This window comes from Herpailurus yagouaroundi, unplaced genomic scaffold (assembly GCF_014898765.1).
Source record: "Herpailurus yagouaroundi ecotype Mexico unplaced genomic scaffold, PumYag 185, whole genome shotgun sequence".
In the NCBI taxonomy this organism is placed as follows: domain Eukaryota; kingdom Metazoa; phylum Chordata; class Mammalia; order Carnivora; family Felidae; genus Herpailurus; species Herpailurus yagouaroundi.
The window spans coordinates 1,266,986-1,293,721 of NW_024412416.1; the positions used below are offsets into that span (position 1 = coordinate 1,266,986).

At 53.1% G+C, this 26,736-nt stretch overlaps 1 long non-coding RNA gene across 2 annotated transcripts in view; it reads right to left on the reverse strand.

Annotated features, from left to right (window-relative positions):
- The window catches only part of LOC121042270 (uncharacterized), a 70,945-nt gene that overhangs the window by 39,093 nt on the left and 5,116 nt on the right, over positions 1–26,736 (reverse strand). For both annotated transcript variants that reach the window (XR_005796061.1, XR_005796060.1), the window contains exon 2: positions 9,886–10,030. This is a non-coding gene — a long non-coding RNA (uncharacterized LOC121042270). The remainder of the gene's footprint in view (positions 1–9,885; positions 10,031–26,736) is intronic.

The window sequence follows — 26,736 nt, forward strand, 5'->3', positions numbered from 1 at the left end:
TTATGTGGTTGGAGCATGGCTTAACTTTTTTTCAGTCTGGTTTCCATCAACGTTGCTCGCACCACAAATAATTTCTAAAATGCCATTAAGGTGCCTTGGTGACAAGGGGACGCCAATTATGAATTCCTGCACCTCCCGAACGGGGCTGAGCCAGGGGCGCCGAGCCCCGGCCTGCGGAACGGAGCCTTGCACTCGATTTGTTTATTTTGCCTGGAAAAAAAGGAAGGTTTGATTTAAAGAGACAAGACATTTTTAAGCGAGCATCAATCACATACCTATGTTTTATTCCAAGGGCACAGCCCGTTTATACAGGATTTGCTCACGTGGCCTCTGAGCTGCACGTACTCACTGCTGGGCGGCTTTCAGACGCTGACCGACGGCCTCGATGTCCCTAGTGTCACCATCATCACTGCCCTGGGCTGACCTGTGCCTCTGCAGGGCCCTCCCACACGCCCCACTCTGCTACCCAGACAGCCACGCAACAGTGACTGTCACCGGTGCCCCAGCAAAGCGGGCTTGACCGCTGCTCCCCAGGCCCAGTGCCCTGTGTCCCGAGGGGAGGGGCCGGGAGTCCTCACCACTCCCCCGTGTGTAGACCAGTCCCAGTCAGTCCTGACGCTCCGTGCTCTTACCGACGAACGCGTGGGGACCCCGGGGTGACGCCCCGTACACAGGGTCCTCCCCCACCCTCCGGTTGACCCACCCCGGGGGCCCATGACTCTGAGAAAGAAGGCACAGGGTTTCCCTCTCTGGATGTTGCTGCACATGTGACGTCTGGAGCTCTGAGCTGGAGGGAGGAGAGTGGAGCCCGCAGGGTTTCGGGAAGAATACGTGTGCCCCGGGATTAGGAGCACGGAAGTCCTCGTCACGTGGCCTTGTTGCCCACGCCAGCTCGAATTCCGTCTGTGTTGGGCCCTGCTTGGTGTCTAGATCTCATCTCTGGCCTCCCTCTGGGCGGGGCAGAGGAACCCAGGTGACAGTGAAAGCAGGTGGGCAAGACACGGCCCTAGAGACACTCCTACCGCGTTATCCCCAGCCGTCCACACGACCATCCTGCCCACTCACACGCACGCTCCCGGCACCTCAAGTTCCAACGGCAAGAGACGTGAGACAGGCTGTCTCGCAACACTGACGAGGAAGCGAGATTCTCGGAGGAAAAGGAACTTGCCAAGTAGTATTCGGACAGGCAGAAGCCCATCAGCTGGTATCCAGCCAGAAATCTAAATTCTCGGCAAACTTCTCCCCCGGAGTCACCTCCCCACGACTGCCCCAAGCAGAATCGGTCATCCTTGTTCATTGCCACCCTTACACGCTGTGCCCACCTTTACTGCAAACAGTCCCTATGACGTGGCACGGACACTGGTCCCCACTAGAATGCACACTTTTCTGCTGACGTGTAACTGACACATGACGCCATGTTAGTTTCAGGCGTACAACCTAACCATCCGGTATTTTGTATATACTGTGGAACGATCACCACAGTGTTTGGTCAACACCCATCACCATACGTAGCTACGGAACTTGTTCCCTGCGATGAGAACTTTTTTAAGATCCACTCTCTTAGGGTCGCCTGGGTGGCTCAGTCTGTTAAGATCCACTCTCTCAGCAACTTTCAAACACGCAATATAGTATTGTTAACTATGGTCACCATGCTGTATGCTACGTCCCGGGACTTAGTTATCTTATAACTACAAGCTTGTACCTTCTGACCACCTTCACCCATTTTGCCCGTGCCCGCCCCCTGCCTCTGGCCACCACCAGTCTGTTCTCTGTATCTGTGAGCTTGTATCTACGGTTTGTTTGTTTGTTTGCTTGTTTTAAATTCCACATTTAGGGTCGGCTTTAGCTCAAGCGGTTACTTCGCATGTGGTTCCTAAATTCCACATCGATTCCACTCATATTTGGGTTTGTTTTTTTTGGTTTTGGGCCGGGGTTGTTTTAAATTCCACCCCATGGTGAACACTTATTGCGTTCTGTCTCACATCGTCTGCCAGATATCTTTTTGAGTTACTATTTTTGCCTTCTTCAGATAAGTACACAACAAGGCAATTGCTGGGTCGTAGGGTAGTTCTATTTCACTTCCTGAGGAGCCTCCACACTGTCTTCCAGAGCGGCTGCACCAGTGTGCATGCCCAGCCACAGTGCAACAGGGTTCCCTTCTCTCCACATTCTTGCCAACACTTGTTTCTTGTGTTTTTGATTCTAGCCGTTCTGACAAATGGGAGGTGACAACTCTTTGTAGTTCTGACGTGTATTTCTCTGATGATGAGTGGTGTTGGGCGTCTTCTCACGTGTCGGTTGGCATCTGGATGTCTGCTTTGGAGAAGGGTCTGTTCCAGGCCTCCGTCCATTTTGTAGTTGGATTGTTTGCGGTTTCGTTTTGCTATCGCGTTGTATGAGCTCTTTATGTATTTTGGAGACTGACCCCTTATCAGATACGTGATTTGCAAGTATCTTCTCTCGTTCCATAAACTGCCTTTTCGTTTTGTTGATGCAGAAGCTGCTTGATTTGAGGTGGTCCCACTCGGTTATCTTTACTTTTGTTGTCTTTGCTTTGGGTGTCAAATCAAGTCAAATCCTCACCAAGACCAACGTCAAGGAGCTCTGCCGCTGATGTTCTCTCCTGAGAGTTTTACGGCTTCAGGTCTCACATCCAAGTCTTTGATCCATTTTTACTTTATTTTTGTGTAGGGTACATGTATGGTGTTTTCTTTCCTTGTGGCATCCTTGTCTGGTTTGGGGATAAAGACAAGGCTGGCCTGGGAAGTTACTTTGCAAGAGTTTTCTCTCCTCTTCTATTTTTTGGAAGAGTCTGAGAAGAGTTGGTCTTAACTCTTCTGGAGGTAGAGGGGAAAGTCCAAGAGGTCTGGAGCACGAGAAGGATTTGTGGCATCGCTGCAGCCTTTATAGACAAAGGGGCCACAAGTCGGGGGACAGGGGAAGCTTCTAGAAGCTGAGAACTCCAGCGAACAGTCAGCAGGCAAGCAGGACCTCAGTCATACAACCACTCAGGACTGAATTCTGCCAGCAACCCCAAGAGCCTGGGAGTGGACTTGCGTCCAGAACCTCCAGGTCAGAGCGCAGGCCGCAGGCACCGAGATTTCCGCCAGACGAGCGGCTGACCTTGCCTGGGCTTCAAACTATGAGCCCGTCAGATGACGAACGGGGAAGAAGCGTTGCTTCAAGCTGCTAAGTTCGTGCTGATTTGTTACCCAGCCAGGGAAGGTGAATGCAGGGGGCTCGTGGCTGGATTTCGCGGCTGGAGGCGGACAGGGAGGGGGTTTGCTCAGCAAATGATCAGAGCAAACCGATTTCAATTCTGATGTCAACCTACTCGGAAACAACTGGCTTCCAGGCAGTTAGCAGAAGGGACTTGGGGACATTGGATCCTGGGGGGACAGGAATCCAACCTCAGCTGGCGTGGCTATCAGGTATATGTGCTGTCGTGAGGCCAAGTTCAGGGTAAAGTAAATGTGTTGTTGAGCAGGGACACCCGCGAGGAGCCACCAACATGGCAGGGACAGATAGCTCCTGTTCCTTCTGGATCTTAACCTTCCGGCCGCAGGAGGAGGGAAAGGACCAGATCACACAGTCAGTGAGGAGAACGAGGAACTCGACCCCCGCCCCACCCCACCCCGTAGACCGTGGAGCCTAGTAACCTCTGAACAGCTGCGATACCCATGCTGTTCTAATTCACACGTCAAGGCGCCGCAGACTGGCACGGCCAGCGGCTCAGGCCATGGGCACCGACGTCCATCCGGGGCCACAGCCCGCCCCAAGCACCTCCGGTCCTGCAGCCCCCCGTCTGCGGTCAGAGCTGACCAGCGAAGGAGGCCACCTTTCCGTCTCCTCTCGCTCACTGCTCGGGGAAGGTGAGAACACAGCACGACCCTGGCATGAAGTGAGAAGGTTGAGGACGGAGACTTCCGTCTGTTGGGGACACCGGAGAAACCTCAGACACGGAGGGTCAAAGTCCGCGGAGAAGCAGAAAGGAACCAAGCGGCTCGTGGCCACGGGGACCCCCGCCTGTGCCGCTGTGTCCAGTGTTCCACTCCCATGACGGGCCCACCCGGGCAACCGGAAGGCTCTCCCGGGCTCTTCTCAGGGCCCGGACAACGGCCTTCTGACTCGGGGAGGTGGCTGGTGTCTGGGTTCTTCCGGAAAGCCCGTTACTGTGACGAGCAGACCCAGAAGCAGCTCTTGCGAAGAGCCGTCCAAATTCCATCTCCCCCCAAAGACTCGTTTCCGGGGTGTGCTCGACTGCAGACCCGTCCATGGGCTCCGGCAGCCTGCGCCCTCTTCCTGGCTTCTCTGGGCTCTGCCCAATGACTCCTGAGGGCGGCGGCCCCGGGGCGAGCCCTGCGCGCACTCGAGGAGAGGAAGTCAGCAGGGAACGTTCACCTTGTGACGCACAGATCGCGAGCCCCTCGCTGGAAGTGCACGCTGTGAGGGATGAGAATCTCACCCCTGGCCACGTACTGGTCCCTATTTAGCTCACAGGTAATTAGAGCAATTACAGGGGCCGCACCCCGTGAAGCCCGTGTGCCTGGGTTTTCTTTCCCTTGGAGACGTGCGCCCAAGTGGCGAACAGCCCTTTCGGCGAAGCCCACGCGTCCCCACCCGTTAACGCCGCAGCGGCTCCGATTGTAGAAATGTCGTGGCCACACGCGTTCCTGTCTGCAGCCTTCTCCGTACTCACTGCCGGCAGGGCCTTGGCTCCACTCCTGGCTCCGTGATGAGGAAGGACAGTCTGACTCAGAGACATGGAGACACTCCTCCATGGTGTCAGCCGAGGGCCGGGGTTGGGCTGATTCGCAGTCTGTGATAAAGTTCTCAAAGCTGTGAGCACACTTCTATGTTCCGACTCAGGACTCTCACGGCGGGGACGTTTTTAGACAAAGGAAATCATCCCAAATAGTGGAACAGCGTCACGCACGGTCTCAGCCTGGGCCGCGCGGTAAGCCAAGCTGAAATTACAAACATTTATGTGCTAACACTTGGTGACCGAGGAAGACGGCGTGGGGAAACGGAGGAATGAGGCAGAGAGGAAAGGGCCGCCACGGCCTGTGGGGGTCTTTGCCGAGCTGGCCACTGCCCGGTATGAAGGAAGACTGACTGCTGGACCTCACGAGACCGCCTCCCACAAAGCCGTCCGGCGACCGAGAGTCTGGACCTCCGCCTGCAGGGAGGAAGTGTGCAGGAGGTGGCCCGGGGCTGCGGCCCCCGCTGGCTGGGGGGGTCTGCCCCGGGAGGCATCCACTCCTCCCACTTCCCGGCTGCACGTATGTGCCCAGAGGGTCCCTGGACGTCACGCCTCGGCTTCACCAGGGGACCCCAGGAGGTGCCTACGTAAGGCTGGAAGGAGTCCATCCAGGGGCAGCTGCCACAGAGCCAGGGGAGGCTAGACTCTGAGCCCGGAGGCCGTGGGGACGGGGACGGGAACCCCGGAGGCCCTGAACAGGCTGGCCTTCACACAGAGGCGTCCATCTGGGTGTGGGTCCCCACCAGACGCACAGGCTCTGCGGTCACATCACCTTCCGTGCGCGCGACCTCGCTCTACCGTTCGCCAGGGCACACTCACTCCGTGCCCTTCACTCGCACGCGTGTTAGGTGACGGAAGGGTTCCGAGGTTCGGACGCGACCCTCTGTGCAGCGCGCGTGGCCCCCACGTGAGCCCGGCAGAACCGGGGCCCCCTCGCCTGGAATAATGACAAACTGAAGACAACAGAGGTAGGCAGAGGGGCGGTTTAGCCCCGGGGCGGCCCGTTCGTGGGTCTCTGCGTGTCCTGGAGGAGTTACACCGAGGTTGAAGAAGGAACACAACACGAGGCAAAGCTGGCGGGACGGTGCTGAGCCCTCACGACTCACCACCTGCAAACGCTCGCAGCGTGCGTTCGCACACGGCAGCGATTCGGGGGGAAAAGGTCTGCCGACACCGCTCGGTCACTCCAGGCAACGCTGGCCTCTTCTCCTCCGCCGGCGGACCTCCAGATGCGTTCGGAGTACAGCGAGCCCAGCCCCGATCGCCACTTGTTTCAACCTTCTCCGAGTGTCCGACCGCCCCGGCGCCTGGAGAAGGCCGCGTGATCCGCTCTCAGACCAGATGACCTAACGGGAATTCTGCGGTGTGCAGTTCAGGCAAGCCGTGCCTTCCTGATGGAAACAGGAGGGACCCGGCAGGCACCGCCCCTCTCCCTTTCTCTCCACCTGGGATGTAGATGCGAGGTCTGGGACCACCGCAGCCACCCTCTGAGCATGAGGTGACCAGCACGAGGGAAGGGTCGAGAAATTCAGTCCTGTCTCTTTGAGCCACTGAAGCCACATCAAAAACTACGTTCAGTCTCTAAACATTCACTTGTTTAAAACTCTGCGGTCAGGTTCTCTGTTGCTTGTGACCAAACACACACCAACTCATCTAGGACACGGTGCTAATCAGCTTACGTTCCTACGTCAGTGGCTTTTTATGCTAGAGGTCAAGGCCCGTTTGTATTTCCTACTTACAAGTAAGTTAACTGAGCCTAAGTGACTTCTCCAAACCAGAGTTCATACCCAGTCTCGATCCTGGAGCCTTTTTCAGCACTTCAAGAGCAAAGCGTGTGCAGAGTACGAGGAGACTGTCACGCAGAGAAAGGGGCTCCCAGCCGTGAGGCTGGGGAGACGGGTCGAGTCCGGGGGGTGGACGGTGTTGTTGTGCCATGCTCGGGGTTCCGCTTTCTTGTGTCGGTGGGAGAGAGCGGCCGTGTGGGGAGACTGACGCTTTGGCAGAATTCGCTGCCACACGCCCAAGGCCCCATGAGTGGTGCAGCTCAGTAGGTGTTGAATGAAGGAAGGAGCCAATGAGCACACAGAGCTAGAGGCAAAATGACCATTTCAGAGATTTTCCTGCAATATCTATTCCACGAGACAGACAGGAGGGTATGAACTATGGGGATGCCTCTAGGACTGGGGAGGAGGGAGCTAATTCAAGAGCGATTCGGAAAACACAGGGCCGCAATCGTCACATGGCCACCAGCCGGTCCTCTCAAAAGGATGCTTTTCCCGGGCCATTCGGCTGAGCACGGTCCCCGGCCTACAGAAAACATGCTCCTGCTCGTCGCCTCGTGTTCACTGCCCTTCACTACCTTCTAGCTCAACGTCTTGTCCAGAGCAAGTATCCATCCAGTGCCCCGGAAGGGAAGTGCAGGTTAATTAATGGGCTAATATGCACAGCATCTAGTCTCTTACAAGTGCCTCCGTCTACACTACTTACTCGTTTGCATCTCCCCTCGTCTGCTCATTACTGTTCCCCAACGACCACGTGAACCACGTCTCGCAGACGAAGAAGCCAAGGTTTACAGAGACCAGTCGTTACGCTGACCCTTCGGTCAGACCCGCCCCACCTGCTGTCCCTGACGCTCAAGACCCATCAGGCGCTGCAACTCGGCCGGCTCCTTCCCGGCCCCAAGGTCATGGTCAGCTCACTGTGCTCAGGGCCCCTGGATGGAGCACGCCCAGTACCCACCGGGCTCTGTCCAGACCTCAGATAACTCACGATCAAACCCCACACCCAGACGAGCCTCCCAGCAAGAAAACTGAAGTCATCACTCTTCACCCAGAACTGGGTTTGTAGGTTTTCGTCCCACACAGATGGATCATAACACTCTGGTCAAACATGAAACTTCTGGAAGCTCTTCAACGGACAAAGATGATTCTAAATCTCTCACACATCTTCTCATGATTATTGTTGCAAATAGCTCCCTCCGGCTGGAATGCAGGTCAGTATCTGGAGTTTCTAACTCCAATTCATCCTTCAAAACCCTGCACTAAGCCTATCTCCTCCTCCAGGAAGCCCTCTGGAGTACAGTGGGCTTGCTGCCCATCAAAGACTCACGCCTTCTTTCTGTAGGTTTCGGCCGTGTTTGGAGAAAGTCGGCCTGGCCAGCAACTGCGTTTACGACCCTCTAGGGCCTAGATGGGGCCACGGGACTGGTCCTAACCAGTGAAATACAAGGGGAAGAAATGACTGCCACCCCACATCTCCCTAGTCCCCCATCAGCTGCGGAAGGCACAACGTGTTGAAGGTGCAGGGCCTTTATTGGTCTCCAAGTGGAGCAGAACTCGTCCGTCTCCTCACTGCCTCATGCCAACCCCTTTTCCCACAGCCGGGGCACCTGCGATTGGCTATTAAGTGAGTAAGAAGTCTTTCGTAACGTCAAGTCCTTGAAAGCTTGGATTTTGTCGTCGTCATTGCCGCGGTTACAGCCCACGGGATCGTAATGAATATACCCTTCAAACCCCTTTGCACCGTCTAACGCCCTCTTCTAGAAGCTTCACCACAAGGAGATCCAGGCCTGCTCTTGTCACGTCGTAAGCGACACTGTTATTCACGTGTCCGTCTTTCCTCCCAGCTTACACCTGGGGTCTCCCCTGACTCTGTATCTCCAGCTACTGGCCCAGAGTGGTTAGTCACGAGTGTTTGCGGAATTAACTCTTGGATTACTAGGTTGGGTTCCGTAATGTTTACCAGTTTCCGAAGTGCCTCCCCCTTATTCGATTTCAGTTTCTGTCCCCACTTATTCAACATACATTTGTACAGAATTATTTCGCCCTCTGAGCAGGGAGACGCGGTAATGCAATTCTTAGCATCCTGCTTTTACCAAAAGAAAAACGGAAACCAAACACGTTGGAGGCTCCGAGAGGCTAAGCTGTCAGCGTGGCCTGCGGGGTGCGGGCCGGGTGTCCGGTAGTCGGTAACGACGGTCTCCAGCTTATCTCCACGTGGGCATGCGTGGTCGAGGCGCCCTAGTTAATGACCCGCCTTCTGAGGGAGCGATGCTTTCTGCTTTCCGCTCTTGGAGACATTATTAGGAGATTTCACTGCCTGCCGGGCACGGACGCGCACCTGACCTGACCGGACGGTGAAGGGTGCAGGGTGGAGACGCGCACCTGACCTGACCTGAGGACGCAGGCGCCAGGCACAGAGACGCGGAGCCAAGACCCACGGAGACGGACAGCTGGCGCTCTGGAGCGCCACACCTCAAGTCTGTCCTATCAGCGGGCTCTTTATCATGTAAGATAAAAATTCGCTGGTCCCTCCACTACAATTACACCCTTACTCCCTCGATTTCCCTCACTCTAGTGGCTCTCTTACTGTTACTCTCTGGACCACAACTAATCAATACGTTGGTATCTTTTGTCGCCTCCAGGCTACAGGCCATTAATTTCCATCTGGTCCTCAACCAAGGATATCAACCATCAGATGCCTACAGCTCTTTCCCTTTCGGAAGCCCCTGAACAGACACGGCCAGCCGCCATCGCCTTATCTCCTCGATAGTTGGCAAGTGATGGGTGCCCCAAATCCCCACAACACCCCGACAGCATGAAGAAGCCAGAGTGGTCATCGCCCCGATTCCCGATGATTTGGGGTCCGATCACTTGGCGGGGGCAGGGGGATGTTAGGCAGTTAGGCGTGAGCAGGGAGGGGTAAAGCAGGTGCCAGCCACCCCCGAGGGTTAACAGCCACACCTTCAGAGCCACCTCTACGGGCGGCAGAACAGCAAAGGCTTAGCCACAGAGCGGGCTCAAGAGCCACAGGGGACTTGTGAGAGCTGAGAATGCGCACAAAGGTGCACCTTGCCCTCAAGGTCACAGCAAAGGGTCGTTAGAAACTCACAAATATGCAACACATAAATAAATACAATTATAACAGAAGGCTTCACAGGTAGGCACATGCTTAGAAGCCAAAATGTTATATAACCACCAGCTGTCGATCTAACATGCCCCTCAAAGCCAAGTTTACACGTGCAGAAAGCAGCTTAAAAGGATGCGGCGGGACCTTCACGGGGCCATCGCCTCTCTTGCTTCAGCAGTGACCCGCTTTCCCTCTTGAAAGTGCCCTGTACTTACCTACTCAGTCAACTCTCCCTCCCCATTCTGGGCTCCGGTCTCGAATTCTTCGGTGCATCTGGGACAGAACTGAGTGGGCGTCATGTTTCCTTGCATCCGAACCCATCCCGAACAACGCACTGCCAGGGTCCGTCAGCAAGCGAGTCTGGTTGAATACAACAGAAAACTAAAGTAAGAGAAGCGTAAACAAGAGGTGAGTCCATTTCTCTTCTGTAACAGCAAGTCTAGAGCTAGGTGATCTCTGACACTGGTTTGGTGGCTCAAGGACATCAGGACCAGGGGCTCTGAAATGACCTTCGTTTTTCCCTCACGTTTGCAAAATGAATGCTTCAGCTCCAGCCATCACATCCGAGTTCTGAGAATTAGGAAGGGCCAGAAGGAGGAAGGCATGGTATCTATATCAGGAAAGTAAAACCCTCTCAATAAGCCTCAGCAAGTTTTTCTTGGACGAGTATTGGCTTCAAGAATGGTACAAAATAATAATCTTTGATCCAGGCACAATGCCATTCTCAACAACACTGGGGTTCCGTTAGTAAGAGAAAGAGAAAGGATGGCTACAGTGTAGAAACACAGCCGTTTCCACCCTGTCACCCTGTGATGTTCAGACTAGATTCCCGCCGAAACAACGGCAATCCGAATCCTTAACTGGGACACCCAGAACACACGCAAAGTTAGCAAGTGGGGGGCAAAAGGTACCACACACCATAAACAGTCTAACAAAGAAGACATTCTGACAAAGGAGACAGGAACGAGGGATCGGGACCATAAAGATCAGAGTTTACCCAGTGACCCGACCATGGACCACAAGGAGATTCTGACCAGGGGACGGTGCTTTGCCCCGGCCCAGGAGCTGTTCGGCCACAAGCCAGCTGCAGGCACGATTAGTCCAAGGTTTTCTGAGACGGCAGCAGAGGACTTGTCTGCGTGCACGGGCACGGCGCAGAAAGGAGGCTCCAAAAGGGCCATTTAAATAATGTTACTGTCCTGGTCAAGAGCTTTGCTGGCCTGGTTCCGGATGGAAACTGGAGCTCAAACACGCACCGCCCAATTCTCCTGACTTTCGAGCACGCTGCTACATAAGGACACGAGAAAGACAGGAAATCTATCAGTGGATGGCAGGTGCCACCAAATACTAGGTTTACATGAGTTAGGTAGAACGCGCCTGGTTTAGGGGAAATTTCCAATCGCCCCCTAATTGGCAGGTGGATCCGAAGAGAAGGTTCACCTGGGAGCAGGTGCGAAGTGTCCCCAGCCGAGTGCAAACACCTCACCGGCAACAGCAGGTTTAAAGACAAGCGGGGTTGGGAGAGACGTGTCTCTCTCAGATTCTGTGTCTCCCTCTCTCTCTCTGACCCTCCCCCATTCATGCTCTGTCTCTCTGTCTCAAAAAGTAAATAAACGTTAAAAAAAAAAAATTAAAAAAAAATAGAACTCTAGAGTGAAAAACACGACCTCTCAACTTGTAGCAGCAAGGCCGGCGTGGATAGTCAGAAGGGAGAGGTCCGCACACTCCTAAGAAGGAGAGAGGTCTCAGAGCTCGGAACACATTTCGGAGCCTGCGCTCGGTGGGTGAGGTGGGGGTGGGGGTGGGTGAGCTAGGGCATCACCAGCTAACACCCACCATGCACGCGGCCGTGGTGCCCAGCTGGTGCTGAGACCCTACCAGGGGCAGGGAAAAGCCATCGTTCAGCCCACCGGGGTGGATCTTACTGAAAATCTGCCTGTGGCTGTAACTCCCTTCCCCCCACCCCACCCCGGTAAACAGACATCTAATCTAACAAGACAAACTACTATAAAAAAATTAGGTTTTGTCCTCTTTTTCTGAAGGTAAGAGATTTGAAAAGGATCCACACAGTTTTTAACAGCTTAAAACTCAATAATGGCAAGCCAGTTACCTCTCTCTGCCCACCTGAGAAAGCAAAGAGTCTCTGAACATTTGGAAAGATCAAGGCATCAAGACAAAAGGAATATATTAAGACTTGTCACTTTGAATGTCCACGGCCTAAGTGCCCCAAGGAAAAAAGGATTGTCGGAGTGGATCAAAAAACAAGACCCAGCTCTGTGTTCTCTACAAGAAACCCCCTTCATGGAGAGAGACACGTATCAATTTAAGGTAAATGGATGGGGAAACATGCTACGTTAACGCTAATGGAAAGAAAACAAGGGTGGCTATAGCAGTAAAGCAGAGCAGACTCCAAAGTCAGGAAAGTTACCAGCGATCTCGAGAGGCAGTACTTAAGGCTAAAGGAGCCAATTCTCCAAGAAGATATAACAATCCTTAAGCTGCGTGTGCCTAACAACAAATCATCTGGTTTTTCCTGAGGCGGAACTGAGAGAGTATCAAGGGGAAACAGCTGAATCCACTGTGACGGCTGGAGACTCCACCAACCCTCCGCCAGAAACGGACAAAGCCAGGAGGTAGGAAGACAGTAGGACACAGCGGACCTTCACCACCACCAACTGAATGGACGTATTTGACCTCCGTAGACACCTTCATGCAACAACAGCAGAATGCACGTTTGTTTTCTCAGGTTCACAGGGAACATTCCCCAAACACATTCTGGACCGGAAAGCACACGTGAAATTCCACATATGAGTGAAATCATATGGTATTTGTCTTTCTCTAACTGACTTCTCTCACTTAGCATAACACACTCTGGGTCCATCTGTATTGTAACGAGTGTCACAGCGTGACGTATAAACTTGTCGAATCACTGTGTTGTGCACCTCAAACTCATGTAACACGGTGTGCCATCTACGCTCAAAGAAAAAAAAAAATTAAACGCACCTTAACAAACCTGAAAGAATATAAATCACTCAATCCTGCTCTCAGACCAGGGTGAAACTGAGCTAGAAATTAATGTTTTGGAAGATCCCAAGATACATGCAGAATAAACAACATGCTTCTAAGTGACACACGGGTCAAAGAAGAAAGCTCAAGGGAAATTTTAAAATATTTTTGAACTAAATAAAAATTAAACACGGTTTATCACAAATCGTGGGATGCAGCGAAAGCAGTGATTAAAGAGAAATTTATAACATCAAATGCATATACTGGAAAGGAAGAAAGATCTAAATTCAATTATCTATCAACAACACGAGAGACGACAGATGTTGGCAAGGATGCAGAGAAAGGGGAACCCATTCTGTTGGCGGGAATGCAGACTGGTTATAGCCTCTCTGGAATACACTTCAGAGGAGCCTTAAAAAAGTTACAAATAAAATCAATTATCTAACTTTCCACCTTAGGAAACTAGAAACAGGAGAGCAAATCCAGAGAAAACAGAAGAAAAGAAGGAAGAATTAGAGCAGAAGCCAGTGAAATTAAAAACAAGAAATCAACGGACAAAATAAATGAACCCAAAGGTTGTGCTTTGAAAAGATCAGTGACGTCAGTAAGACTGTAGCCAGGCTATCTAAGAAAACAAGAGAGAGCCTGCAGGGTACTAATATCAGAAATGAAAGAAGGCAGATCACCATCGATCCCACAGAAATGAAAGACACACTACATGACGACATACTACAAATGGCTCTGTGCCCATAAGTGTGACAACCTAGATGAAATAGACCAGTTCCTTGAAGGACACAAACTGATAAAACTCACATAAGAAGAAACAGATGACCTGAAGAGGTCTAGATCTATTAACAGAATGGAATCAATAAAATCATCTTCCAAAATAGAAGACACCAGGTCCAGATGGGTTCCCCGGTGGAAGTCTACCAGACATTTAAGGCAGAAATTATGCTAATTCTCTACAATCTCTCTCAGAGTGTAGAAGCAGAGGAAATACTTCCTAACTCATTCTATGAAGCCAGCATTTCCCTGATACCAAAGCCAGAAAAAAGATATTACAAGAAAACTATAGACCAATATCTCTCATGAACATAGATGCAAAAACCCTCAACAAAATGTTAGAAAATTGAATTTAAAAAATTATAAAAAGAAATATATGTCACAACCAAGTGGGATGTATCCCACTTGGGATACGTGAGGCTGGTTCAACACTTGAAAATCGATTGATACGACCCATATGTTAATCAGACTAAAAAAGGAAAATCACATGATCGTATCAATAGACGCAGGAAAAGCATCTGACAAAATCCAATGGTCATTTATGATTTAAAAAAAACACCTCTTAATAAACTAGAAATAGAGGGAAACTTACTCAACTTGATAAAAGCTATCTCCAAAAACCTACAGCGAACATCACATTTAATGAGGAGAAACTCTGAGCTTTCCCACTAAGACCAGGGACAAGGCAGGGATGTCCTCCCTCACCACTCCTCTTCAGTATCACACTGAGAGTCCTTGATAATTCAACAAGACGAGAAAAGGGAATACACTTTGGGAAGAAAGACATAAAACTGTCTTTGTTTGCAGATGACACGATCATCTATGTAAAAAATCCAAAAGAATAAAAGAAAAAATCTTCTGGAACTAGCAGTCAAATACAGCATGGTGGCAGGATATGGATTTAATATGCAAAAGTCAACTGCTTTCTAAATATCAATCACGAACAAGTAGAAGTGTACATTAAAAACACAACACCATTTACATTAATACCCCTCCCCCAAATACTTAGGCATAAATCTAACAAGATGCATCAAAGATTTATATGAGGAAAACTCCAAAACTCTGAGATGAATGAAATCAAAGAACTAAATAAATGGAGAGATAGTCCATGTTCATGGGCAGGAAGACTCAGTATTGTCCAGAGGTCAGTTCTTCCAAAATTGATCTGTAGATGCAGTGAAATCCCAACCAAAATCCCAGCAAGTTATTTTGTGGCTAACAACAAACTGATTCTCAAGAAAGTTTATACGTAGAGACAAAAGACCCAGAATAGCCAACAAAATACTGGATGAGTAGAACAAAGTTGAAGGACTCGATGCTGCCCGACACCGAGACTTACTACAAACCAGTACTAACAAAAATAGTGTGGTATTGGCAAAAGAATAGACAAATAGATCAACAGAACAGAACAAAGAGCACAGAAGAAAACCCTATCGATACAGTCACCTGAACTTTGACAAAGGAGCCAAGACAGCCTCTCCAACAAATGGTGCCGGAACAGCTGGCCGTCCATGTGCAGATTAACGAATTTAGATGCGGACCTTACGCCCTTCGCAAAAATCCACTCAAAATGGGCCAGGGACCAAAATGTAAAATGCAAAACTAGAAAACTCCCGGAAGATCACGGAAGAGAAAACCCCGATGACCTTGGGTGTGGTGATGCCTTTTTAGATACCACACCAAAGACACAACTCGTGAAAGAAATAACGTTTCACTGGACTTCACTAAAATTAAAACCGTCTGCTCTGTGAAACACACGGTCAAGAAATTAGAAGACAAGCCACAGACCGGGAGAAAACGTTTGCACAAGACACATCTGACAAAGGACTGTTATCCAAAATACACAAAGTACTCTTAAAACTCAACGACAAGGAAACGGACAATCCATTACAAGTGGGCCAAACACCTTAACAGACGCCCCACCGCGGAAGATATACGACGCCACGTAAGCATACGGAGCGATGTTCCACGTCACAGGTCACCAGGGAAACGCAAACGAAAACATGAGGGAGCCACCACCACGCATCTGGAAGAATGGCCAAAATCTGGAACCGCGACAACACCAGACGCCGACGGGGACGTGCAGCGACAGGAACCCCCATTCTCCGCTGGCGGGAACATGGGGCGGCCCCTTGGGAAGACAGTCGGCAGTTTCTGACAAAAGCGCACACACTCTGACACACAATCCGGCAATCACGCTCCGTGGCGTTTACCCAAAGGAGCTGAAAACTCACGTCCACACGAAAACCCGCACGCGGATGTCTACGGCAGCTTTGTTCATAATCGCCGAAACTTGGGAGCAACGAAGAATGTCCTTCAGCAGGTGAGTGGATTAATAAACCGTCTCCATCTAGACAACGGAATATGACTCAGCACTAAAAACAAATGAGCCATCAGGCTCAAAAGACACGGAGGAAACTTAAAATGTGTATTACTCGGCGCAAGAAGTCAATCTGAAAAGGCCAACCCCCTATGATTCCAACAAAATCGACATTCCAGACAAAGCAAGAGCACGGAGACAACGAATGGGTCAGTCACTGCCAGTGGTGGCAGTCAAGGCAGAACACAGAGGCGTTTTAGGGTGGCGCAAATACTCTGCGTAACACTATAGTGATGGATAAATGTCATTATACATTTGTCTCAACACACAGAACATACACCAAGAGCAAACCCTAAGGTAAGCTGCAGACCTTGGGAGATTAGCATGTGAGCGTCTAACTGTCCCAGAGTCAGCCGTCCAGCAGACTATCCCTTCCCCAGACACCCGCTTTCACACTTTTGTAAAACACTGAATCTACTGTGGACGTAAGGATTAAGTTCTAGACTCCTAATCCTGGTCAGTTGATTGATATGTGTGTCCTGATTCTAGTTCAACACTATCTTGGTAACAAGATCTGTAAAGGGCGTTTTGAAGTCAGGAAATAAAAACTCTCCAACTTTTGTTTTGTTTTGTTTTGTTTTCAAAATTGTCTTGACTATTCAAAATGTTTGTGCATTTCCATATAAGTTTCAGGATCTTCTTATCAACTTCTGGAAAAAAAAGATCCAATGGAATTTTGATGTGGATTATACTGATGAGGAGAGTGCTGTCCAACATGTTGAGTTCCAGCCCACAGACACAAATGTCTCTTCATTGATGGAGACCTTCATTTGTCCCTAAGCAGTATTTTGTCATCCCAGCACACAAATATTGCCTTTCTTTTACTAATATAATAGTGATAAGTATATTAATATTAATTAATAATATAACATATAATGACATTATATTATGTACATATTACTTAATACATGTTATTATATAATTGTATAAATTATACAATCCTAAATCATGAATGTGTCTCTTTTTTTAAATTGCTTTTAACGTTTGTTCATTTTTGAGAGATAGAGTGTGGGAGCAGGGGAGGAGTAGAGAGAGAGAGACACAGTAGAGAGGGAGCGGTCAGCACAGAGCCTGGCACGGGGCTCGAACTCACGAACTATGAGATCATGACCTGAGCCGATCGTAACCGACTGAGTCAGCCAGGTGTTCCATGAATGTGTTTCTAAATTTATTCCTTTCATGCTATTGTCAATAGAACTGTATACTTAATTTCATTTCTTATTTTTTTATGATTCTGTCCTATCTCCACTATTGTCTTATTACTTGTATCTATTTTTTAATGTTTAAATTAAACAAATTTAAGGTTTCTAGTGATTCCACTAGGATTTACAACATACATCTGAGTTCAAGTCTAACTGTGAATAACATAATATGGCTTCACATGTAATGTGAGCCTTTTACAATTGTCATACTCTCAGTTTCTCCTTCTCATGTTTTGTGCCATTGTTGTTATACATTTTACTTTTACATATATCAGAACCACACAATACATTTCTACAATTTTTGCTTTAGATATCAATTATCTTTTAGGGAAAAATTAATTTTCCACTTTCTCTCATTTTTCTCCATTTCGAATGATCTTTATTTCTCTGGATAGATTCAAGTTTCCGTCTGGTACTGATACCATATTCCTTCCAGAAGAATTTCCTTGGCATTTCTTGTAGTTCAAGCATTCTGAAAATTAATCCTCTTGGGTTTTTTCTATGAGAAAGTCTTTATTTCCCTTGCGTTTTTGAAAGATATGTTGCTCGGTGCAGCATTCTGCACTGACGATATTATTTTTTTCTTTCAGTGCCAGGAGATGCTGCTTCATCGTCCCCTGATGCACATATTTTCTGATAAGAAATCGGCTGTAATGATTATCTTTGTACAAATATCTTCTTTATGTAATGCGTCTTTTTTCTCTGGCTGCCTTTGAGATTTTGTCTTCGTCTTCGGTTTTCAGTAGTTTGGAGATAGTACACCTAGATGGTTTTGTTTTCTTTTACTTGGTGGTCTCTGAACTTCCCAGACCAGGTATTTGTTCCCAGACCTGTTTGTTATTAAGTTTGAAATTTCTTGTCACCGTTTTTTCTGCCCCCTGGCCTCCCCCTTGCCAGTCTGGGAATCTAAGTGCGTGTGTCCAGTGGTGTGCTGGTCAGTGTGTGACAGTAGCTGTCCAGGGGAGAAAAAGCCCTGACTGGTGGCATTTCTGCCATTTGTGGCATTGGTATAAACAACTGCGTCCTCGTGGATTTCAACCCGGTTCTTTGCCACTGAACAAAGAGCAGGAGAGAGGTGCGTAACTGGCTTCCATAAGCCAACGCCAGCCAGCTGTGGTATGCCACCGATGCTGCTGTATGGGGGTCTAGCATGATCTGGTCTGCCCCTCACCCCACTCTTTTCCCTTTCTATTCACTCAGGTAATTCTTATTATCCTACCTCCAGACTCAGCGATTATTTCCCTTGGCTGTGTTGAGTCTACGAGTGAGCCCAAAGAAGGCGTTCTCTATCCTTGTTACTATGCTTTTCAGTTCTCCCATTTTCACTTGGTTACTCTCACTGGTCGGCTTCTCAGGTTAAATCACTGTCTGTTCATGCGCGTTGCCCATCTTTTCCATTAACCCTTTAACACAGGAAGCATTGTTATTTTAAGTCTCCTGTGTGACAGCACCAGCTTCTGCATCACGTGCCTTACTTGTTCTGATTCTATTTCCACCCGTGGCGAGTGTGACCTTGAAACTACAGGGGTCGTGGCCAGGTTCCTTCACTTACCGGGGGACCACCCTCCAGGCCAGCCTTTGCTGTGTGAGATCTTCAGCAGCCTCCCCGACCTCCCCCGCTGGACTCCAGCAGCACGTCCCGGATGTAGTGACAAAAAGCTGACTCTGGAAATGGCCAGATCATCCCTGGGGACAAAACGAGCCCCAGCCGTTTGCAAGTTTCGGGATGTGACCCCACGCACCCTGCAGACCTTGCCTACAAATGGCTGCTACCGATTCTGGTTAAGGGGGAAGGGGACGAATGGGAACACGTGGGCAGCGGCAGATTCCGGAGGTCGGGGTTCGGAAGAAAGCAGAGGGAGGCCCGGCCGCCTCCACCCCATCCTGGGAGGACCTCATTCCTTCCTGCCACCAACATGTCACTTAACAAGTATGGACTGAGTGCCTACACGGGCCATGTACTTGGGACACGTACTTGGGACACGTGGGCACACAAAACAGACAGAAGTGCTCATCCCGTGGACTTCACTCTGGACACATGTTAGCAGTAAATATGAAAAATATGTAAATAACACAGTGTGTCAAAAGATGGCAAACGCAGCCTTTTAAAAATGCAGAGAAAGGTACGGGGGCGAGAGGTGCTGGGAGCGAGTTTGCGGGAAGGGCCTCAGTACATTAGGGCTCCAGCCCGGAGCCATCACCGCCCCACCTGTGTCACCGCCGCTGGCCCCTGCTGCCCACTGGGACCGTTCATGTCACGGTCTCGCGGAGACACTGGGCGTCACTGTCAGCGGGTGAGCCTACGCCCCCTACTTCCCTGCCTCGCTGGCCCAGCCTCACAGTCTCCGGCGTGAACAGGTGCTTGGACAGGCCCGGGCCACACGACGGAGGGCGCCCCGGCTCCCAGGGCGCAGGACAGCAAACGTCTAGCGGTTTTGGCCTCTGTAGTAGGAAGGAGGTACCCTGTCCCACTAAGACAGGGCACGAGATGCCAGGCAGAAAAAGGACAAGGGTGTCCAGTGTGTGGACTAAACCAGAAATTAGGGCAGCGGCAGGACAACAGGAGGAACGAGGAAACATGTCACCGCGCATTAGCGGGGCACTGATGAGACGAGACCCGAGAGACGATTCGGGCTTCTGAGGCCGGCTCATTTGGGCCCATTAAGTGCCTTCGTATAAGCAGATCCTTTTTTAAAAAACCAACAAACTGTACGTAATTCTGTACAAATAGATTTCCACCTCAATGAGTCCGTGTTAAGTAAACTCTGGTGAAGAAAAATCGGGCCATTTAAACTGCCGTGTTGCGACCGGAGCTCGGCATCCTACTGAGCGTGCAGAAGCCACGGTTGGGGCACCGGGTCACCGTTCCAAAGGCGACGCCCTGGTCCTGTGTCGTATGCGGCACCGCTCCTGGCTGTGTGCCTGGACACAGAGCCCTGGTCCCTTCTCTGATTATTTTCAAGATGCAGCTCAGCCATGAGGTTAAAAACACCCAACGTCTCCATCAGCGGAGAAGTGAGCATTTGTGCCCATCCCCCTCCAGCGCGTCTAGGTCAGGGCCATGAGTCACGTACGGGACGTTCACACTGGCCGCTGGAGTCCCGCTCACCCTCACCCAGCCGCAGCGTCATGGCCGGGCGCACACTCAGGCTGATTCCCGCTGGTGGGACTCGGGGGCCAGGTCCCTTCCTCCACCCAGTCCACGAGACTCACAGAGTGTGGCAGTGACATATGCAGCGTGGAGCCCACGCTAACAGGAGTGACGCAAGGGCAGAGAACAGTGAGGACACGGTGCAAACCGGTGCCGTCCTGGTCCCCGGAAACGGCCCACGATGGGGAGACCCCTGGAGTGTTAAGACGGGCAGCACCCTGGACGGCCCCGTCCGATGGCCACACATCATTTACAATTTTCCAGCAGCCGCATTTTGTTAAAAAGGTAAAAACAACAACAACAACAACACAAGGGCGCCCGGTGGCTCAGTCAGTTGAGTGTCCGACTCTTGATTTCCGCTCAGGTCATGATCTCACAGCCATGGGATCGAGCCCCACGTCAGGCTCTGTGCTGACAGCCCAGAGCCTGCTTAGGATTCCCTCTCTCGCTTTCTCTCTCTCTCTCTCTCTGCACCTCCCCTGCACACATGCTCTGTCTAAAAACAAAAAAAAAACATAAAAAGAAAGAAAAGGAGAAAAGAAACAGGTGAAACAGGAAACAAGTACTGATACGCATTTCATGTAACACGATGAACCCGAATATCACCGTGTCGGCGTGCGACCCACAGAGAAAGCACGAGGATGCTTCATGCCCCGTCCCTCCCCGGAGCCAGGAGTCCCAGGGTGGCGGCTCCTTCACTTCTGCATCTGGAAAGTTCCTTCTCGGATTAACCAATGAGTTCTCAAACCATGGGTAAGAGCTGGCAGAATGGGAAAAATCGATCAAATATTCACAAATTTCAGGTTGGGCACGTGGAGGAGTCTCACTGTTTTGTAAGATGTCTCCAGCACAGACACGCGCGGTCCCCCCTCCGAAGACACGTGTGGTCCCCTCCTTGGAATTTTAGGGAACAGTGGCTCCGTAATGGGTCTTTGAGTGCCAACTGCGGACCAGGCACCAACCAAGCTGGCCTCCAGGAGGCCCATCCACACGCCCTCACAGCTCGTGCCCCTCGGCACAGGAGTGGCCTGTTCAGGGAACCTGGCAAGGCTGTGTGCAGGCCACACCACACGTGGCCCCGTGGCTGGAGCACTGCCCGTGAGGCCGGGGCCACATGGAAGGGAGAACCAGTGCGGGACTGAGAGAGCTCGTTAACTCTCCCTCTTCCAGCCGGGAGACCCACGGAACTCGGCTGGGGATCAGCGTGCCAGCCTGATGGCGGCGGGCTCTCCTTCCCCGTGAGTTAGACGGCCTCCTAGCCACAGGTGTCCACGGCTGGACGCCTCCCGGTGGACTTGTGACACAGAGGAGGCCACGGCAGCAATTCGGTAGCCGGCCAGGAGCACCCCTTCCAGGCCGGGGAATCCAGCCCCGTGAGTCACCTCCCCCCGCCCAGGTCCCCAACCCTCCACAACGCGAGGTTCCCAAGGGACAGGCTGGCCCCTCTTATACGCCTCACGCTCTGCCCTCTGGGCTCAGCACGGAAGCCTGTGGTCAAGCAGGCGTGCGAGGGCCCCTGTGCAGAGGCACAGGCCTGCCCCCCTCCCTGGGGACACCAACCTCTCCTTTGGGACCAGGGATGGGCTGTTCACCTTCTGCCCCTCGAAAGACCCTGAGGTGGCCCCACACGACACGTTAACCAAAGGCCACTGTGACCTGCAGGCCAGAAGGCACACGCTGTTCCCGCTGTGATGCTGAATTACACGGAGCCACACGGTGCAGACGGGCCCCCGGAGGCGACGAGAGAATGGCTCCAGGAGCTACAAAGCCTGTCACCTACATGGAGCCCCGGACCCCTTCCCATCTCACTTCCCAGGAAAGCCCGACGCACAAAACCAAGTCCTCTTCTGTCATACCCGAGTGTCGGTGCGAACCCTGGCAACTGTTTCTCTCCCCAGTCCGTCCGGCCGGCCATCGGAGGTTGGGCACGGAGGGGCGTCCGTCGGCAGCCGGCAGTCCCTGCGGTCTCTCTCTCCCAGCCCCACACCCTAGAGCCCACGAGCAGGCGGGACACGGAACGCAATCGCCGGCCCTCGGCCGCCGTCACCCCCCCCCCCGACTCTGGAGCAGGCAGCCCGGGAACGTTAGGTTCGCAGAAAGCTGTACTCAGGGGTCCCCGTACCCACATTCCTGCGTGAGCAAGCCCTCTAGTAGAGACTCAGGGGCGTCTCAGGGCCACAGAGGAATCACGGGAGGGAAGAGAAACCCTTCCGTCTCGATCCCGCCGGGATGCCCGCCATGTGCAAGGCTTGTCTGCGGTTCCCACCCGTGAGCGTTCGCTGGGGGGTTCAGGGGATGAAATAGGCCTCGAGGGTGCACTGGTGCTCCCGGGTCCTCCTCCCCGACCGGGCACGGTGCTCCCGGGTCCTCCTCCCCAGCCAGGCACACAGCCAACAGTCCCTCGGCCCCAGGGGGGCTCCCTCGGAACCCCGAGGATAGGCCACACCTTCTGCCACGTGCTCGCCTTTCGGCCTCGACTCTCCCCTGCCCTGCTCCAGCTTCTCCGCTCCGACGGGAGGGGGAAAGTTCCTGCCGGACACCAGTCCCTTAACCAGGTCGGAGAGGATGAAGGAGGAAGGAACCACAGCACGCACTTACCTGCCACCCCCCAGCGCTCAGCAGAGCGAGCCCGTGAACACTGGGGTTCAGTGAGCGCACGTGAGCCCAAGGCCCCATCACCCGCCTCCCCCGCAGTCCAGGAGGAAGGACTGACTGCCCTCCCCGCGTGGGACGCTGAAGGTCCCAAGGAGCGAAGCCACTTCTTCAGAGGCCCTTCCCTCAGACGAGCCTCCCGCCCAGAGAGGGGCCCCCCTCAGCCGGCACACTCAGGGGGTCCCCGGCTCGCCCCAAGATGGGCACGAGGCAGAGCCTTGCTTGGGCAGCTGCCTGGCCCACAGGCCCATCCCTGCAGCCCGTGCGGCCGGCATCCACCGAACCCACGGCTCGCCTACAAACACCAGTCGGGACAGGCGGTCCCGGGCCACACACCCCAGGCAGCGTCACGAACACTTCCACCGGCTGTGCCCGTCAGGCCTTGCCAGGCAGGATTCTGGTCACTGTCCTTGGGGCCGCAAAGAACGTTCCCCAGTCAGCCCAGCGTGCGCTGGAGACTGAGGGCGACACCGGTCCACGCCCCTCTCTGTTCCACGTTGTGAGAAGTACACACGGGAATCTCCGGGAACCGAAGTACCTGCCTCAGGGCTGGCGGGGTCGGCGCGGTCGGGCAGGACGGGAACGTCCCACGTGGGCCCGCAGGAGAGCGTTCCCCCCACCCGGCTGCGCAGGACCACTGGTAACTGCGGCTGCCTCGTCCCGCCCCACCCCACCCTGCCCTGTGGGGGCCACTCCTGCCCCACCTGCACCCTACCTTCTAGGGGCCACCCCCCCCACCTCCACCCTGCCCTGCCCCCCTCCATGGGGGTGCCACACCCACCCTACCTCCACCGTGCCTTGCATGACAGGGCGGGGAGGGGGCACACCAGCCCCACCCCCGCCCTGCCCTTTGGGGGCCACACCCGTCCCGGGTGCCTTATCACGCATGGGAGGCAGAGAGAAGGCAGGAGGTCACAAGACTCCAGGACAGACTTAGACACAGAACACAGGTCCTAGCCAGGGGACGGCCACCTCTGTCCCCAAGTGCTGAGCAAACAAAGAGTGAGAGACAGGCAGAAACCACGTCCCAGGGCTCAGGGGCTCTGGCAGTGACACGGGGAGAGGAGAGGGACCATTCTACCTACAGAAACCCACGAAGACTAGCTCGGATACAACTGTTCGGCCAGTAGGTTCGAGAAAGTCGGCCCAGAAGCGCTTTCCGGACCCAGAGGACAGAACCGACTTGTCGCGGCCACACGACACAGCTGACCTGAGAGCCCAGACCCCTCTGTGCCCCGGCCTGCACCTGAACCCTGGGAGCACTGCTTATGCTCAAGCTCACGGCGACCGAGGGCTCACCATGCGCCCGCACGTGGCATCACACCCCATCTACACGTGGATCCTGCAAGGTGGGCACTGTTTCATGACCATACGATGGGCACAGAAACCTGGGCAGGGAAAGGCACACAACCGGTGAGCCGATGAAGTCGGCTCCAAACACAGATCGTCTGGCTCCTGGGCGTGCACACTAGGCATACGGCTGACAGTCCTGCTCCCGAATCTGGACCCGCTCCCCACCCCTGCCTCATGGGAGACACCCCCGCCCGCATGCGGCACGGCCTGGTAGGACCGCCTGGGACTCTCTCCCACCTGCCCGGGGCACCGTCCGCCTCATCTCCTGCATCCGCAAAGGCACCCCCAGACAGTTTCTTGGCCCCGAGGCAGAGTGGTGAGCGAGACGTTGTCCCTGTCTCCCGGAGTTAACAGCTCTCTCAGGAACACCAGCACGGAATCGGGTCCTACGAGACGGCGCGGTGCGTGCGGAAGCAGGGGTGGGCACAAGACGCCGTGAGGGTGTAGAGAGAACGTGATTAACTCCGGCACCAGGCAGAGCCCCGGCCGGACGCACAGGACACACCGGGACTGGGTCATCTGAAGACGGACTGATAAAGGGACTGTCCGCAGAGGCGCAGGCAGCGATCAGCCATGACACCTGGGACTTGCTGCAGCCAGACGCGGTCACCCTCCCCGTGTCCGCCGGGTAGCCTCTAGACGCGCCTCCCCAGCCCAGATCCCAGTACCCACGCGTGATCTCCAGGAAAGAACTGTTTCTGTGGACGACTCACCGGGTTCCCATCAACGTCCACAGACAGGAGCACAATGGCAAGTTTTTAAAAATTGCTCTTGGCTGGGGACACCCGGGTGGCTCAGTCGGTGGAGCGTCCGACGTCGGCTCAGGTCGTGATCTCACGGTCCGTGAGTTCGAGCCCCGCGTCGGGCTCTGTGCTGACGGCTCGGAGCCTGGAGCCCGTTTCGGATTCTGTGTCTCCCTCTCTCTCTGCCCCTCCTCTGCTCGCGCTCTGTCTCTCTGTCCCTCAAAAATAAATAAACATTAAAAAATTAAAAAAAACTAAAACTGCTCTTGGCTGCTGGCTGTTTTGCTGAGTACAATCTCAGCTTGTCCTGAGCGACTTGGAGCTTCACCTCTCGTGTGGGCGACATGTTTCCATAAATCACACAATCCACGGGCAGCTTGGTGGACGCAGAAGACAGAGGGCGGGTCTGTGGACGCTGGCTTCAGGAACGCAGAGAAAGCGCTGGATCCGGTCCGAGAGGTGAGAGCTGGACAAGGGGGCGGGGAGGGGAGAAGAGGCAGGTCCTCAGCTGGGGGGGAGAGGAAGCGGCTTCAAGGACCCCGGCAGCTACGTGCACGGACCGAGGGCTACGAAGCTGTGGTCCAGGGAGGGCTGCGATGCCGACCTGAAGGGGTGTGCGTCGAAGCGCTCTGCTGGGCTTGATTCTGGAAAGGCAGAGCCCCCAGCTGGCACGAGAGCCCGCCCCCCACACTCTCAGGTGAGGACACCTCGCCATTCTGGCCAAGTTGGGGCCCGACAACAGAACAGGCTCGCCTGGGTCTGGCTCAGAGGCCATGTTTATGTTTCAAGAGACCTGTTTCCAGCACAGAGTGGGAAAGGCAGCCACACCGGCGACAGCAGCCGGGGTCCTGGTCTCGGTCTTTCCCTGCAGACAGCAGAAAGGGGGTCATCAAACGCCCAATGAAAGGGGGTCATCAAACGCCCAATGAAAGGGGGGTCATCAAACGCCCAATGAAAGGGGGGTCATCAAACGCCCAATGAAAGGGGGTCATCAAACGCCCAATGAAAGGGGGTCATCAAACGCCCAATGAAAGGGGGGGTCATCAAACGCCCAATGGTGACCAAGCCAATGGGCGAGGGACGTCTCAGGAGGATCCCAGGGGAAAAGGTGGGCCTGGCCTATGGGTTCTTCGCCCCGAGCCCTTGGCACTTACGCATCCAGATGCCCGTGCAAAGGCTCTGGGGAATGTGGGGACCTGCCCCTGGCTGGATGGGCATTTGGGACCAGATGCCGACATCCCCTTGCTCCTTGCCACGGGTAATTGCCAAATTAGGGTCCCGGCCAGAGTCTTGAAGGGAAAGCCAAATATAAGCGTTTGAAGCTGCACACGTTTGTTTAATTAAACCAAGTAGCCGAGTAGATGAGTCATTGGAAAGGTAGTTCTGTTAAGCCGATGCTTTGGTTATTCAGCCAGAATTTAATGAGCCCCCGTCTGAAATGACATCGCTGAGAATGCCGGCCAATCACGTTTGCATAGAGTAAACAGAATTTCCAATATGCCGCACTTAGAAATTGGCAGGGGCGCCTGGGCGGCGCAGTCGGTTGAGCGTCCGACTTCAGCCAGGTCACGATCTCGCGGTCCGTGGGTTTGAGCCCCGCGTCGGGCTCTGGGCTGATGGCTTGGAGCCTGGAGCCTGTTTCCGATTCTGTGTCTCCCTCTCTCTCTGCCCCTCCCCCGTTCATGCTCTGTCTCTCTCTGTCGCAAAAATAAATAAACGTTGAAAAAAAAATTTAAAATAAAAATAAAAAGGGGCGCCTGGGTGGCGCAGTCGGTTGAGCGTCCGACTTCAGCCAG